Source organism: Tyto alba, unplaced genomic scaffold (assembly GCF_018691265.1).
Source record: "Tyto alba isolate M040663 unplaced genomic scaffold, T.alba_DEE_v4.0 Super-Scaffold_18, whole genome shotgun sequence".
In the NCBI taxonomy this organism is placed as follows: Eukaryota; Metazoa; Chordata; class Aves; order Strigiformes; family Tytonidae; genus Tyto; species Tyto alba.
The window spans coordinates 35,126,765-35,143,160 of record NW_024881280.1 but is presented as its reverse complement, the minus strand read 5'-3'; the positions used below and the strand labels follow the sequence as shown (position 1 = coordinate 35,143,160).

At 47.5% G+C, this 16,396-nt stretch overlaps 1 pseudogene; it reads right to left on the bottom strand.

Annotated features, from left to right (window-relative positions):
• Nucleotides 1–2,160: 2,160 nt before the first annotated feature.
• Nucleotides 2,161–12,655, bottom strand: LOC116960725 (annotated as a pseudogene).
• Between the last annotated feature and the right edge of the window lie 3,741 nt (nt 12,656–16,396).

The following is a 16,396-nucleotide window of genomic DNA, read 5'->3' as shown; positions in this document are numbered from 1 at the left end:
CCCTGAGGCAAGCATAACATGGCCGCCCAATGCCGGAAGACTACAGCTCCCGGCATGCTCTGAGGCAAGCATAACATGGCCGCCCGCCGCCCAGTGCCGGAAGACTACAGCTCCCGGCATGCCGCGGGAGGCAGCCTGCCCTGCGCTCTCGCCCTGCGGGGACACCGCTGTTCACCCCTCCCGCCGAGCGCAGCCCCCCCCCTCCACAGCGCGGCTCCGGCCAGCCCGCCCCGCGGCGTCCCCGGCTGCGACCCAGAGCGGCGCTCCCCCGCCCCGCCCCGCCCCGCCGGACCGCCCCCCTGCGCGGGGCTCTCCCCGGGAGCCGCCGCTCCGCCCCGCTCCGGTCGCTCGCGGGCTCCCGCTCACGCTCGGCCCCGCTGCAGCCGCAGCTCCAGGACGCGCAGCCACCGCGCCGCTCCCCGCCCGCCTCGGCTCACACGGGCGCCTTTGCGGCCACCCGCGCCCTCCACAGCAGCCCCACCGCCTCCACCCCTTTACCGAGAGGCTGCTGCCACCCGCCTCCCTTCCCGCACCGGGGCCTTCTCCAGCCCTGGCCCGCCGCTGGAGCTCTGCAGGAACAGGGGGGCCAGTGCCCGACCCCCACAGCGCATCACCTCCTGCGCCCCTCGGGGTTCCCTCACAGCCCCTCACCTGTGGAAGATGAAAAACATGTTGACTGCCGAGGAATTGGCAGCGTGAGACTTTGCAGTACAAAACAAGACCACAAAAACAAAGGGCAACTACCGTTAAAGCAACCAATTGAGTGAAGCCTGGGAACAAAACCCACCTCCTTCAAAACATAACGACTTTCCTCACACTTTTGGATGCCAGCTGCAAAGGACCCTTTCCTTCATTCTATTTCTACCTGGGAACAGGGTGCCATTGGGAGAAAAAAGGGTCCTCCCCTTCTTGCGAAAGCATAAAATCACACTCTTTGTATCAATAAACGATACCAGTACTCTCAAGTGCTGGGGTCTTTGCCTTCAGTATCTCAGAAACAAGTTCACATATATATATTTAAAAAAAAAAAAAAAAAAAAAAAAAGTTTTATTTGGGGACAAAGCAGAGCAAAGACTGCAGCGCTGGGTGAAGGGGCTCGTACCCCGCCCCAGCTGGGGCTTCTTTTATAGAGTAACCAGATTTCATTGGTTGAGCGAAAATAGCGGGTTTTCTCTTTACACCTGCGCAGCTCCTTTTTCTTTGTTTCTTCTAGGCTCTCTCAGTACTTTTCCACTGCCCTCGGGCGGGTGTGGAAGTGGACGGCGAAGTCCAGGTTCCCCTTCATCAGGAGTTCTTGGCTTCCTTTTCTGCTGTCTTCCATCCTTCCCCGGCCCCTCCCATCCAGGTTCCCCTTTACATGACACCTAACCACAGACCACCCCCCCATCCTATTGCTTGCCCAACTCCCCACAATGCCCAACCATTGTTGATCTAATCACTAATCACTAATTTGTGATCAAAAAAGGCTTGCTTAACTTTTGTAATTTCAACAACACTAATTTAATAACACCTTTAGCCTCAGTAATTGTTTAACTACTTTTAGAGAAAGCAAAATCCTTCTGTTCTTTATAACACTGCAGTAATATCTTTCTTGTGAAAGAGCAATGTTTTGACCTCACCTTCTTAGGAACCTAAATCCTACTGGCTTGCAAGACCAATCTTTCTACATTGTTTACCTCCCGTACCATCCTGGACCCTGCTTTTTCTGACAGGCTTGACAGTGCCCTCACCTACCAAGCGCTGACTAATGCTCTTAAGAATGACGCTTAACTGTGTGGGTGAGGTGACGTAAAGACATGTGGAATATGTTACAGATGCTTTCAGTGAGGTTTAGCAGGATCTGAGAGGCAGAGCCAGAACTCCATCAGGAATAGCCTTGCATCCCAGCAGGCAGTGCTGCCCTCTGCACCACAGGTTGGAAACCACTGGCCTGGCATTATTTGCCGTGTTGATATGACTGAAAGAGGATAACACATCATCTGCCTCTGAGAAAACCTCACCCAGCTGGTCCTACACCAGTGTAACACTGTTGTCTTCCAGCCAAGTGACTCCTGGCTACAGTGGCATCACGTGGAGTGAGCAAGGAAGTCCACCGTGACCCTGTAGACGGCCCAAGAACGAGTACAGTGTCCCACAGGACATATGCAAGCATTAAAATAGCTACCAACCCGCAACAAAGAAAGTGATAAAGTTATCCAGAATGTTTTCATCATCTCTAGTTTTCCTCCAGAGCTGTCAAGAGAAAAAAGCAAATGAGATAACAAAAGGCCCTTATGCCCCAGCTGGAACAGCCAGAATGCTCTGCCCAGTTTGGCACATTTTGACTGAGGTGGCATTGGAAGGGGATGCTGAGTGGGCAACTTAGCGGTGACTTGCAACCAATGTTTGATCCAACACAAAGAAACAGGGAATTTTCAAAGCAACTTTCACTGTCTTCAGTGTGAAAAAGACATTAAAGGAGGATCAAAGTTCAGATCCCCGTAACAGTCCTCCCAAAACCTCATGGCAAAACATGCCACAGAAAAATTCGAACAGCAAGGTGTCCCCTACCATCTCCTTTCAGTATCTGTGTCAGAATATCCAGTGTGGCTTCCTTCCCATTCTGGACGGCCTCTCTCCTCGGTCAGTGCACTCCTACCCCACACGCCGCAGCAGCCTCGCACTCTCCTTGACCTCCTTTACCAGCTTCTGTTTCCCTGGTATATACTGTATACAGAATTTCTTCAGTCATTTTATTCCTTTCAATGGTGAAAAATATTGCCAGTGTTATTTTTCAAGCGAGCACCCTGCTTTCTGCTAAATGACATTTGTCACAAAAGCATCTGCTTTCCACAGAACAAAGTGAACGTCCCCAAGGTGAAGGATTTGGGCTGAAGTGAGAAATATTTCAATCTGTGCATGCTGATGTCCTGACTTGTCAGAGTTGATATTTTGGGCACCATGAGCAAAATTCCTCACCTTTCCATGGAAAGAAACTGAAACATGCAACACAGAATCTCACCTCTGGGCCCCAAAAGGGAAACAGGAGCTCTAAAAGCCAGAAGTACCACTTTCGTAAGAAATTACGGAATGATTTCTAACTTAAATATTTCATATTACATCCATAATGAATTTGAGTTGAAAAATATGTATTTTTTTAGAGTAAGAACGTTCATGTTTCTTCCACACTGACTGAAGGCTGCCATCCTTCTTGGAGAAATGGCAAAAAACTCAATTTTTGCAGTGATGGGTGTGAAAGTGTAAAATCATATGCGAAGACGACACATGCAGGGGCCAACAGAAGGCAGAAAGATAGAAAGGAAGCATTAAATGTGAATGTTATTTTGCAAGTGTTTTAAAGCATGAATGAATTTTATCTTGATGCGTGTTGGAGGGAAAGAGCTACTGATGACTGTTTCCCCATCATATATGGACCGCGCACAGCTCCAGCCTGCTAACCCTCACAGGAGCACAGGCTCCAGCTAGACGCCAGGAGAGAGGACTGAAGTGAGCAGCCTACAGACCTGCAAGAAGGGTATGCGTGCCTTGGTCATTCCCTCCAAAACCACGGTCACAGCATGTGGGAAAGGTGTCTGGTCATCGCTCAGTGCATTTAACTCTACGCCAAAGGCTACCTGAGGAGCAGAAAAGCAAAAGGCAACTGGCTGCATCCTCCTGGCTGCCTGGGGCTGGGGTGAAAGGGGACGACAGCCTCACCCTGCCACCTTTTCTCCTAAAAATACCTTAGGCTGGATCCTGCCTTGCAGGAGGCTGCAAGGGAAGGGTAATACCTACATTACGGTTTCCCTGCTTATTTGGGGGGATGAATCATTTACTATTACTCTCCACTCATCTGAAATTGTTTTGCATTCCGAAGGGAAAGGCCAGCACAAGGCAGACTTCATGCTAACATATAATGGTAAGAATACAACATCCCCACATGAACCAGCACCGGTGTGCCCCTTTTGGCACGGAGGCATGGCAGGTATGTGGCTGTAAGGGCTTTTGCAGAGGGTCCCCATCCTGCACGCCACACCTTGGCTGTGCAGACCCTTCCCTAACTGCCCCATCCCATGGCTCAGCCTGAATGGAAGTGGCACAGTTAGTCTTTTGGGTCTTCTGGCACTGCTGGGTAAAGGTCTTATTCCCTGGCTCCAGCTCCTGATCCCACCCTGCTGCTGGTACCCGTTATTCCCATTCCTTCCTGCCAGTTGCAGAAGAAGCAAGGAAATGGGCAGCTGGTACCTTTGCAATGATAACCACAGTCACCTGGTTCATCATTGTCAGCATGCTAAACTCTTTTTTTCCATCTGCCTTTTCCTCTCGCTTCTCCATCAGCTCCTCTTTCATTAAAAGTTTCCATCAGACCATTCAGGTAGCTGAATCATCAATAAAAATGAGCGATGGGGGCTCTGGAGAGGACACCCTTGCTCAGGCAAAATTACTTTCATTATTTTCCGTAGAAAATTGTAAAGATTTTTTATTTGTAATATTTTTTTCTTAATACTTTAAAAAGCAAACTGATAAAATGAGCTAAATTCTTCTTATAGCAGCCCTACTTCATCCTGCCATGTAAACAACAGCTGTCGTGGCAAAGGGCTTTGGCCTGTGCATGCCAAAGCAAAAGCACTTTATCTATAGACCCTAAACCCAATGCATCAAAACACAGGCAAACCAGACCAATCCCCTGCTTATCAATCACACCATCTCTCCCATAGGGAATCACTCGGATGAGCGATGAGGCTTGCCCACGTGAAACCCCCGAGGTCCATTTTCTGACAGGATAAGGCAGCCATCAGCACACTCCTGGAGACACAACGCTGGGACCTTTCTGCTGCCGCTGAGCTCATAGGGGTGTCGCTGACCCCTGGGAAGTCCAGATAAATTATACTTGTGTTGTGGTTTAGGCCTGACTGACAGCCAACCACAATGCAGCAGCTCTCTCTCCCTTCCCCTCCGGCAATGAGAAGGAACAGAGAGCCAGGCTTGGGGTTTGAGATAGGACTGGGATGGGGAGAAATTCCCCTTTATGATCACGAGCAAAAGGCAGACTTGTTAGGGGAAGGAAAAAAAGAACATACATTTATTACAGACACTAACAAGACATAACAGAGTAGGTCAGTGAGAAGCATTGCCACATCCTGAGCACACCTTCCCCCCACCCCTCCCTTCTTCCCGGGCTCAGCTCTGCTCCCGATATCTCTACCTCCTCCCCCAGTGGCGCAGGGGCAGGGAATGGGGGGTGCAGTCAGCGCTGCCACTTCCTTCATCTTTGGTGAGGGGAGTGTCCGAAACTTGTTCCCCCCTGCTCCATCGTGGTCCCCCTCTCACAGCAGACAGTCCTCCACAAACTTTCTCCGACATGAGTTCCTCCCATGGGCCGCAGCGTTCCCCACAATGCTCCGTCATGGGTCACTAACTTCCTCCGACTGGATTCCCTCCCACGGCTGCAGCCCTTCCCGAGCTGCTCCGGTGTGGGACTCCCCTGCATGCTGCAATCCTCCCAGCGCTGAATTACAGCAGCGGGGCTGCCTTTTCCCATGAGACCCCGGCCTTCTTCGGGCACAGCACCTTGATTATTCCAAGCAGAAGCCACAGGCCATAAATCAATGTCTGCTCCACTGTAGATCTCCCTGGGTGGCAGGGGGGGGCCGCCCTGCTGTCTCCCCACAGGATACAGGGGGGTCTCTGCTCCGGCACACCTCCCCCCTCCTTTCCTCCTCCATTCCTCCACTGACCTTGGTGTTCACGCAGCTGCAGCAACTCCTCCTCACAAGTCCCCCTGCCCGTCACCACGTCCCTTCTTAAATACGTTATCGCAGAGGCGCAGCCGATTGGCTCAATTTCCCAAACAAGTGGAGCTGACGTGGAGCTGGGGGAGCTTCGAGAAGCTTCTCACAGGGGGCCGCCACGATAGGCCCCTCCCCTGCCACCAAAAAAACTCTACCACTCACTCAACCCAGGACAACTTGTCATGGAAATGGTGTGCTGAACTCCGAGTAAAACATGATTTGGGCATTAAGTGGGTTTCTTCTCTTTCTAAATATCAAACAATGGATCAATGACGGGGAATCGTGAAAATACAGTAGAAATAACAGCTAGGCCATCCCAGAGACATTTGCCTTATGTTCAGCTGAAAGCTGGATCCATTATCTTCCGCTGCTTGTGCCAATGCTCATGGTTGCAAACAGTTATTAAGCCATTCCCTAGAAACCTAGCGTTTAGGAAAACAAGGAAAGGAACAGTTCTCAGCAAGGGAGCCAGCCAAACCATACGTAGTCACAAAGACAATGCTTCTGCATCTGCATTCTTGTATTTTTCCCATGTGTTGGGAGCACCATGCTGCTTTAAGTACACAGTTGCATCACTGTGGACTGTTTTGCATGGTAGGTGTGGACCGCTGAGTCCAATAAGATGCTGATTCATTACAGCTGTTATGCAAATAATTAATAAAATAATTGGATTATTATATCTTTAAAAGCTTCAGGCTAACAGAGAAAAAAAACCCTTTTTTGTTACTGAGCTTAGGAGATGGAAACTCCCATGCCTTAAGGAATAATTCAGTTCTCTAAAATCTAAGTGAGAAGTTTGATGATGGTCTTGAGCAAACTATTCTGAGACTAACTGAACATCTACAGGGGAAAAAAAAATATATGACCAAAGTAAAAAAAAATCCAATATAACCTCCTTCCTGACAGAGGGAAGACATCTGACTTACCACATAATTTAATACGTATGTGCTGCTTACGTATGTCTGGAATTAGTCAGTAATCCCCACACTAAGGTAATTGGTCAGAGTCAAACTAAATGTCGTGCCTGTGACGTTATTAATCTTTCACTTATTTTCAGATCACAATGGCTTCAGATGGGTTTCACCTACCTCTCACCAGATAAGTTGTAGATATGACCGTACACCAGCCAATCCTTTGAGTACTGTGGTGACATCAAGAACTCCTGAAATCAAATCTCAGGTCAGTGAATACAGACTGTGATCCATTTCTCAGACAAAACATAAAAAGCCACTCACACATTCACTATTTTCTTCCTGTAGCAATAGTCTGAAGACTAGATGAATTATTTGGTGTGCCCCAAATCCCCCGTTCCCATGCTGCTAGCTTGTTTTGCATGCCTCTGGCACTTTTTGTCCAATGACCTGAAATATCACTCTGTGGTTATTCCAAATATTTAGAGGAATAAATTCAGTCCCTTGTGCCTCACTCGTTTGAGATATTAAGCTCTTGCAGAGAGTCTGCTTTTCAGAAATGGTGGATGCTCACTCTACTGCTTAAATAAAGGTAACAAAGTAAATGAACTGATCAAGAAATAAAATAAATCAGGACAGCCCAGAGAGCTGAGCACTTCACCCTCCTAACCCGGCCAGAGCCACCCTCCCTACAGGCACAGGCTGGCTGCACCGTGCTGCCCTGAGCGTCAGGCACCACCTCTCTCTTTCTGGAGTGACGGGCTGAGCCTCACTGTCAATTCAGATTTATTTTGCAGTATCTTCGCTCCTTCAGGACCCAGAATCATTACTGAGACTCTGTGAAAGGCATTAAGCTGTACAATAGGTCCATATTTCTCTGCCCTACAAGAAAAGAAATAAAAAAAGAATTATGGTACAAATCACCAACATGTAACGTTTCAGGCTTAATAAAACTCAAAGGACCAAAGTAGCAGGTACTGGGAACTACTACAGAATTCAGCAAATAAAGCCATAAAGACAAAGATCAGTCCTCTCTCTAGCTTCTCTACCAACTTTGTGAATGATGCTAAATACGCAGTTGAGGGCCTCTGTGCCTTGATTTCCGAATGTGTGCTACAGAGTTACCCCATCTGATGTTACTGATGTGTCTCAACTTACCACTGCAGGAAGAGAACATACATAAACTCCTGTTTCCTCAGCATTCTCCACAAGATCAGCAGATGTCCAAATAAAAAGCTGCAGAAAATGAAGGTTAAGACTGTCACGAGGATGCCAACACAGGGCTTTGTATAGACTGTAATCCTTGTTGCTCAGTGAAGCGATGTGAGTATTGCTCCTGTTTTCCTCCTTGTAAGGAAATATGAAAATAACACCTAGGCTGTGCCAATGCCCAGCCCTCAAGCAGGTAAGCTGGGGACCAGGGTCAGGCTGGTGCACTCAGGTGGCCAGGAAGACCAGAGCAGAGATGCAGGACAAGGTCTTTTTTGCTGCTGTATTATAGGAGATGTTTGGGTCTAGGTAGGAGCTCCCTGCAAACTGCTTTGCTCTCTGCCTAGCTGACTGAATCTCAACTGCAACTATTACGTTTCTGCACATGCAACTGACATTTGCATTAAATATTCTTTAATACATGCTGAGCTCTGATAAGTGACACTTCGGTTCTGTCAATGGTGTTAAACTGAGTAAAATTAGGAATGGTCTCCTCCTGTCTAAAGCCATATCAGCTCAAATGCTGAAAAACAGACGACAACCTAGAAGGATAATCACTGGTTAATATGGAAGTTGTAGAAATTAATAAAAAAGGTTAACTCTTCAAATACAACAGCTGTATTAAAAAGTTAGAGATAAATTCCTTCCTTCAGCTGCAAGTGGAGAATTCCCACTGGCTTTGCATACATCTGAAGATTTGGACAAGCTTCTCTCTAAATGAAACAAGCTGCGCTCAAGATCTGTTTTCTACTTGACAGACAGCCACGCTGTCATCCTTTCCAATTTGAAATAGCAGAAAAACAGGTTCTTATTTCTGCTGGAACCAGGAGATGCTTAAAATAATAAGCACGCAAAGTTATCTAGTATCTACAGAAACTTTTAATCCTTCACTTGACTCCTCCGTTTAACTGGACTCCAAAAAGATGTGAAATCCCCAGATATAACAGATGAGCTCTTCATTAGCAAAACCTCTGGAAACTGCTCTAAATATGTCATTCAGGGCCTCCGTGCCTTAATTTCCTAATTCGTGTTACAGGGCTACCCCATTCGATGTCACTGATGTGGCTCAACTTACCACTGCAGGAAGAGATCATGCATAAACTACCATTTATGCAGGAAGAAGCACACAAAGCAAGGTCCTGCTCATGGCTCCCCTTGTGTGACACCACTACCTAATTAACTGAGGTGTTACAACAGGCCTGAGACACTAATCCACTAATGAGAAGTCCCAATTACTTACTGCATGCCATGAAAAAAAATAAACAAGTGCTTGGTTTGGGATATGTAACTATGTGGCACTATGATCTGAAAACACGTTATTTGCAAAGAAATCCCTTTTGCCCATTTCTTGCTATTAAATCTTCAATATGAAACAAGCTTCTGAAGAAACAAACCCCTCTCTTCACTGGCGAGTCATGCATGCAGTAAAAATGACACAAAGGCACTAGGACTCACTTTTCCAGCCTGTTCTGCACAAGTCTCCTTTAGAGATGTGCTGTGTCAGTCATGATACAATAAATCAGCCCAGGAAATCAAAGGTGTTAATGTAATCTTGTCATCATCCAGCCATAAGACCTTAGACAAAGTCTGAGGTTTTGATAAGATCCTGTTGTACTTCATACTAACACAAGGCTTTCACAAGCTTTTATCAAAGGGAAAGAGCCAAGGGCAAAGGAAAAGTCATGCATCTGGGACAGAATAACACTTTGAAAGGATACAGGCTGTGGACTGCCTGGCTGGGGAGCAGATGTGCTGACCACAACCTGGGGGCTGGTCCCTGTGGGCAGCAAGCTGGACACAAGCCAGCCTTTGCTGCTGGTGCTGCTCTTCTCCAGTTTACCAGACACAGCTTCAGCTGAGAAGTGTTTCGATTTGGATGAAATTACCCTTTTAGAGTAATTTGGGTTGGCAAGGACCTCTGGAGACCACCAGTCTAGTCCCCTGCTCCAGGCCAGTCAACGTCAGAGCTATGGCTTTGCCCAGTCACCCGTGACAGTGTTTGAGCACCCTCACAGTGAGGCTGTTGCCTTTTACCTAAACTGGGATTTCCTTTGAGACAACTTGTGCCCATTGCCCTTTGTCCTGCATTTTGCAACTCAAAGGAGAATCTAGGTCCACCTTCTCATAACCACCCATTAAGTAGCTGAAAGCAAGCCCAGCTCTCAGCCTCTTGGGCATCCTGGCTGCCCTTCACTGGGCTCACCAGCTTGCCAATGTCTTGTACTGGGGAGACCACCACCACACACAGCACCTGGCTTTATCGTTTTTGTTTTGTTTTTGTTTTTTTTTTTTTAATAAATCACTTTTCAGAGGTGGAGGTATTTGACTTTCCTTATCTTGGGCACTTAGGAGTGGACGTGTTTGTGCAACAGATACTGAAATGGGGGTCTTGGTCAGTCCCTAGCAATTTACACTTTTGAAAAGCTATAAAGTACTGTGGTCTCGCATGACATACAAGCTTCTACCAAGACATATCAGTACCGGAAACCTTCCCAAGAAGGATCTTGGGCTGATCACCAACATCAGGCTCAATAAACCCTGAAGCAGGGGCAGAAAATCAACCACAGGGTCCCTTGAACTGACATTTACCCTAAGGTGCTACTTCACACCTTGAAACGAGCCTAAGAACAAGCAGGTTCAGGTATGACAAGATCCATCCTCTCTCTAATCTTAGTATCTGACCCTGATTACCCAGGTAGGCTGAAACTTGGGAACTGCTATCCCTGTTTGCCTAAGAGAGCGTCGGGGCAGTGCCTCTTCCTGTGGTGTGTTACAGTGGGGATGTGCTCCCAAAGGTGAGGTTGAATGGGAAGCTCACATACTCCTGCAAGAATTGTGTCTCCTTGTGACAGTGCCACCACTGCCTTGCTGGCAGCTTTCTCACTGCCCCTTAGCACTTAAAACAAGGCTTTTTGGGGCAGAAGCCAAACACCTGGCTCATGAGGGAGAGCAGGGAAGGTGCCTGGTGGAGTTCCGTGTCAGTGTGCCTCTTGGAGCTGCGCTGGTCCAGTGCAGAGAACCCCTCCTGCATGGCTGCTACTGCCCGTCCCATCCCTCTTCGGCATCAGGCGCAAACGCGCGGCTCTGACGGGCACCTCCAAACCGCTCGTTTCATGCTGCCGTAGCCCGCTGGAGCGGCCCTCGGGGGAGATGGATGCAGGCCAGCATATCGCACCCCGCCAGGCCCGGCCCCGCAGAGATACAGGCCGGAGCGTTTGTTTTCTGCCCTGTCCCTTCCTCACGGCCCCAGCCTGGCAGCGAGCACAGCCGGGGTGCTGGCTCTGCCGCTCTGCCCGGCCCCCCGGGACACCGACGGTGGGGCTCACCCTGCAGACACCTGAAAAAACCCACTCCGGGCCGGCGGGGCCTCGCCTGCCCCTTACCTCTCCCGCGGGGAGCCGGGGATGTGGCCGTACTTCGCGTGGACGTATTTCACGTAGCAGCAGTACAGCCCGAAGGCCAGGAAGGAGAGGGCCGCCACCGCCCACGGGCGACCGGCACCGGCCTCCGCCCCTCCCCCGGGCAAGGGCCGGCCTGCGCGGCCGGGGGAGCGAGGGGCCTGCGGGCGGGGCGGGGCGGGGCGGGGCGGGGCGGGGCCGGGCCGCTCGAAGGGCCCGGCGGGCGCCCGGAGCGTGGGGCCCGGCCGCAGGCCCCAGTGCCGCCGCGCCGGGAGCTGCCGGGGTGTCTGTAGCGGTGTATGTATAGGTGCACGCGGTGGAGGTGGAGCTTCGCACAAGTGCGTGAGGAGGCCGGGAGGGCTGCTGCACCTTCATGTGTTTGTTTACAGGAGTGTTTTAAATAAGGCTTATTGCTGAAGGCTCTTAGACAAACCAGGCTCTCGCAACGCAAGGCAGGCAGAGGCTCTGCGTTGACTTTTAACTGTATAAAATGCAAGACGCGGAGGGAATATATACTCTTGATGTCTGTAGGAATCAATAGTTGAAGATTTTTCATAGCGGTCTGCTTTGGGGCCTGTGTTACACAATGTACTCGTTCATCACTCGGGCACGGGCATGAGAGCTGATACAGTTTTATTCAAAATAGGGGATCTAAAGCTGACCGCCACAAATTGCGTAAGGATCACAGGACACAAGGGACCAAGGCATAAAATGGTAGAAATTAATTTCTGGTAAGTTAAAAGTAATGCACGGAGAAAGATAAACTGTGTATATACACACATATTCAGTGGTGGCACCTGTTCAGGAAACATCAGCTTAATGTTCAGTACAGATCAAAGAAGCAAGTGGAGCACAGGCAGTGATTAGAAATGGATGAGTGAGCAAAACAAGATGCCTGACTATATTAGTATATAGAGGACTCTATAAATTTAAAGCACAACCACTGTGTATGCATACCGCATGTGCTCTTCCTCCTAGAAATAGAGACAGAAGAGATTAGGCCTCCAAACTGGAAAAAGGATGACTGAGGTTATGACAGGAGTCTGAAAAACCATCAGTAGTTTGGGGATGAATAGGGACAAACTAATCATTACTTTGTATGATTCGGGAACAAGGAGGCACCCACTGAAGTGATCCAGCAGCAGATCTAGAAGAGGAAGAGATTTTTCACAACAAATTGCTAAATGGAGGAACTAACTGAAACATCTGTTGTGGAGGTTAAATTAATAAATCGTCTCACAAGGAGCCAGGGAAAGAGAGGGGGGCCCCTTCCCCATGTTGCAGCCCCTGCCTCCTGAATCCTGTGCCCACTCCACCCCTTCAGAGGTTGCCCACCTTGCATGCCAGGCAGCAGACACTCCACCATTCCCACTCAGGCTGCATCAAGGGAAGAAGCAGGACACCTTGCTGCCTGTTAAAGAAAAGCAGCACACCACCTGCCTGTCAGGCTTTCACAAGACAGCTCCATTCACATACTCTTTCTCCATAAAAGCTTTACTCAACTGGCTGGAGACAAGGTACTAAACTACGTGGATTTTTATCATGTCTGTTTTGCTGCCTGTGGATCACTGACATTTCTCAGCACCATGTGAGGCTGCTGCAGGACTTTTCATCCCTGACATTTCCAATGGGGTGCCTTTCTCCCTGCTCCCCTCCCACCGCAGCTCCCATATGGCTGTGCCTCTTCTCAGCAGGAGAGGATGTAATTCCTGGCACCCCCTGTTTTTGTCCATCTGATGCAGTGATCATCTGCCAAGCACCTCCAAGAGTCAGCTCACTTTGGTTTCCAAATGGAAGCAATGACTGTGCTAAAAGGCCAAAATCTGCGGGTTTTACTCGGTTTTCTTGTGTCATTTCTGCATGCATTTGGAACTAGCAAATCAGAGAGAGCAGAGAATGCTATCAAAGCAACAACAGCACATGCTGGTGTAAGGCGAGAGATTTTTATCTCTGTTACCTTTTTTTTTCAAACCGTAAATAATTTTGAACGGGCTGTTAAAGACAGAGAGGCAGCAGGGAGTCGGTGGTGAAGAGGAATTTAGGAATTTAAGGAGCGCCTGTAGCAGCCTTGTCTCCCTGCCTTATTTATGCTGCCTTCCTGTGTGGGTGCATGCCCACTAGGAACCCAGTGGGTAACACCTACTGGACAACTTCAACGAAACTTGCCATGGAAACACAGATCACAAGATGCTCAAAACCCAGGCAGATGAAAGAAGTTGCACTGGCTTTATAGTGTGAGCTAGGCTAAAGAAAGCTTTGGTATTACAGACCTTAGAGGATGACAGGGAATTTCTTTTGAAGTCCCTAGGAACCAGCATGTTTCCCAGCAGACATGGTCAAAGACTGCTCACCTCTGGGTTTTTTGGCCTGGGCAGGGCAGGAGTTGGGTGCTGTCATCCCACCGAGTCCCCGGGGAGGTAGAAGGACCAGAAAGTTGTCATCAAACTGTGAAAGCTGTGAAAGCCTGTTGGGAGGTCCTGGGCTTTTACTTTTCGGTGGCCACGGTCCTTAGCAGAGGGGAGGAGGGACAACTGATGCACCCTAAGAGAACAAAACCACCTGATCACTTCATCCATGGACTTGCATCCTGCGGGTGGGCAGCGCAGCTTGGCTGGACATGCTCAGTGGCCAGCATTGTCTTCCTGGCTTTACATGGCATAGCAGAAGAGTTTGGTGGTAATGTCACATTATAACCTCAGAGAAACACTAACTGGTGATAGCGGTCAAATGGTACAAAATGTTAGAAACCATTTGTCAGTATAGAATGGAGCTAAAGCTGGTTGTATATTTTAAAATATTGTTTTAGTTTCTGTTACATGTAATCTTAATATTGATTTTACTTAAACTGGTGGTTTGAAATAATTGCAACAACCCTGAAATTATTTTCCCTTCTGTTTTGGGTACACATGCTTTTGCACAGATTTTTTTTAATCTGGAAATTATGTTGTTGTTATGTTCTCAAAGACCAACAATATTATCTAACTACTGCTTCTGTTTATCTTAATTGAAACTAGATTTTTTTTTTTTTTTGGCCTGTAAAGGCTAGAGTTTTATAACCTCTTGTTTTCAGAAAAAAAGCTAACATTCCTTCCCCTTTGGTGAGGCACTATATATTGTGATCTCACGATACAAATACTCATCACTAGGAAAGATACAACTAATCACAAGAATAGCACCACCCAGAGAGAGTGCTTAAAATCCAAAACTAGCTAATGAAACCATGTCTTTAAAGCCACTCAACTTCCTGATGAAACACTGATTTTCTGAGTTTCATCAATGTTTTTTTCAGCATATTTCAAGAATAGATCGTAACTATTTGCAAGGTGTTCTTTCATTTGAAATCACTCTCAGAATAATTCCTGCGGAAAATTCCTGCTTGTACCTTGTTTGTGAGCAGCTCACAGGGAAGTGATAAAATATTTGGCATTTTAGACATTTGATGGGATAGAGAGGCCATGTAATATAGTTCTGACCCCTGCCTAGAACAGGCAAGGTCTCAGAATATATCTTTTCATGCAGATGTAATTATCAGCTGATAAACTCCCCTTCACTAATTATCCAGCCTGGTTAGATTACAGGAATTACCTTATATTTCAGGCTTTAAAGATAAAATTTAATAAAACCTTTTTTTTTTTTTTTTTTGTATTCTAACAAGCTTTAATAACAACTTTTGTTTGTATGCTAATGTGCTTCTACACCCTTGAGTGAAGGACATGATACCAAGGGACCACACTGTTATGTTTATTATCCACCTGGAAGGCACACACTGCACTAAGGAAGGAGTGCAGGCTTGGTGATGCTGAACTTCTCTGTCTGTCACCTTTCTGCTGGGGACTGAACTGCCATCGCGTGGACATTTTGCCAACTTGCACGTTCCCATAAACACAAAGAGCGAGAGAGATGTGGGAGCTGAACAGAGGAGCAGAGAGCTGGGAGCCATCAAATGGTGTGAAGTTACAAGGTGAATTTGAAAAATTGATGGGACGCAGGGTTTGTCCAAACTCCTGCTCTCTTTTGCTTGTCTTTTCATAGCTATTTAGGTTTGAAAACATTTACTGCTCTCTCTCTCTTGGTCCAGCATCGTATAGGCTGGAAGTGAGGACAGCAAAGAGAAGGCACAGCATAGACATTTCTTGTGCTGGGAAATGCCTTCTGCAGCATGCAGAGGGCTAGGTATCCTGGGACAGTCAGAATTTACCAATGAAACACATTTCTAAATAAAGAGCTTTTAATTTTATTGCTAAATGCCTCCATCTGTTGTGTGCTACTGGTTAAATGCACATGGTCATTAAATTGGTACCTCTCCTGGAGAATTTACAGTCTTAAGACTTCACTCCCTGCCTGAAGGCCCATATGGAACTAGTAGGGGTCTGGGACTAGCATGAGCACTGTACTTCATCCATCTCCAGCAGAAATGCAAACTTCAGGACTGGTTTTACTAGGCATCTCCTCTTTTCCCAGGTGGAAACACTGTCCAGGTGGAATCCACGGAGTGACTGCTGTTTAAGGATTTCATTCCTCCTGCCCAGCTCTAGCAGCTCTGCCACATGTGGGCAATCCCACTGGAAGCACTGTGTCCCACATATCCTTTGCGTCTGTATGCAGCGTGCCTTCACTTTCCTCCTTTTGATCACCTCATGTCACTACAATTTGATCATCATAGTCACTATATTGTGGCGATCATAGTCTCTAAATTGTGGAAAATAATGGTGCCTATTATAAAATAATGGTGCCTAAAATGTGGCTTTTAATAGTGCAAAAGATAAAGTTCTCTACTCCAAGGATTGTAAAGTTCAGGACAGAAAATGTATATTCTCAGGCTTTCTTGCTGCATGACTATAGCTCAGCTTAACATTGAATCTACCGTAGCCTGAGAATTCAGACAAATTCGTATTTCACATATCACACTGTAATGCCAGCAGACCATTATCCAGTGCAGAGCAACACCGGCAGAGGAATATAACTGGATTTCAAACTACTAATTGAAGTACACTTCCAAAACCTATCTTGTTCTTCTGATGGCCAGGTAATAATATCTGATCTCCCTCTTTTTTTACTATTATTGTGACAACCAGTGTGAAAAATGGTGAGGCAGATGAACTTATTT